Consider the following 1,283-nt stretch of genomic DNA (forward strand, 5'->3'; position numbering starts at 1 on the left):
CTTCCTTTGCAGTCTCCTCCCTCCTGTGCAGTCTCTTCCCTCCTTTGTAGTCTCCTCCCTCCTGTGTAGTCCCTCCCTCCTGTACAGTGTCCTCTCCCCTTTGCAGTCTCCTCTCTCCTATGCAGTCTCCTCCCTCCTATGTAGTCTTCTTCCTCCTGTGCAGTCTCTTCTCTCCTGTGCAGTCTCCTCCCTCCTGTGAAGTCTCCCTTCTCCTGTGCAGTCTCCTCTCTCCTGTGCAGTCTCCTCCCTCCTGTTGCCTTTGTCCTTTGCTGTGTCTTCTCTTTTGTGCAGTCTCCACTCTCCTGTGCAGCCTCCTTCCTCCTTTGCAGTCTCCTCTCTCATGTGTAGTCCCCTCCCTCCTGTGCAGTCTCCTTCCTCCTGTGCAATCTCCTCCCTTCTGTGCAGTCTCCTCTCTCCTGTGCAGTCTCCTCTCTTCTGTTTAGTCACCTCCATCCTGTGCTGTCTTCTTTCTCCTGTGCAGTCTCCTCTCTCCTGTGCATTCTCCTCCCTCCTGCGCTGTCTCCTCTCTCCTGTGCAGCCTCCTCTCTCCTGTGCAGTCTCTTCCCACCTGTGCAGTCTCCTCCCTCTTGTGCAGTCTCCTCCCTCCTGTGCAGAGGGTAGCAGATTACCCATTCCTGGGGCCCAGTTATCTGACGCCCCCTGCGCTGCTCCGGAAGGGGCACCATCGTTTTTAGCTGCACCTTAACCCCTTACAGCATGTGACACAATTCTGTGCAGTAATATTTGTGGTGCAGGGTCCGGCTCAGCAGTAACAGCCGCTTTATGTCATGTGTTTCTGTCTTGCCAGGCACAGAACTGGCGCATACACGGAACTGGCGCAGGCATGGAACTGGTGCAGGCACAGAACTGGCGCAGGCACAGAACTGGCACAAGGAAAGAACTGGCGCAGGCACAGAGCTGACGCAGGCACAGAACTGGCGCAGGCATAGAACTGGCACAGGCACAGAACTGGCGCATGCACGGAACTGGCGCAGGCACACAACTGGCGCATGCACAGAATTGGGGCAGAAACAACTGGCGCAGGCAAAATAATGAATGTGGCCCTTGTGTTCCCTGGAGACTGTAACTATTTGCAGCTTCTCTGCCTGTGATTTGTTTCTGTCTTCCTATTTTGGGTGGAGTCTTGTGACGGTCAGGCGTGTGCCCCTCGTGCTGCGCCCCCCGGGACGTCTTGTGCTGCCCTGATACTGTGAGATGTGAGGGACAGTGGCAGCTGCTGCTTTGGCCTGGGCCCAGAACATTTCACTCTGGACTCGGACCCA

Source organism: Engystomops pustulosus, chromosome 8 (assembly GCF_040894005.1).
Source record: "Engystomops pustulosus chromosome 8, aEngPut4.maternal, whole genome shotgun sequence".
Taxonomy (NCBI): Eukaryota; Metazoa; Chordata; class Amphibia; order Anura; family Leptodactylidae; genus Engystomops; species Engystomops pustulosus.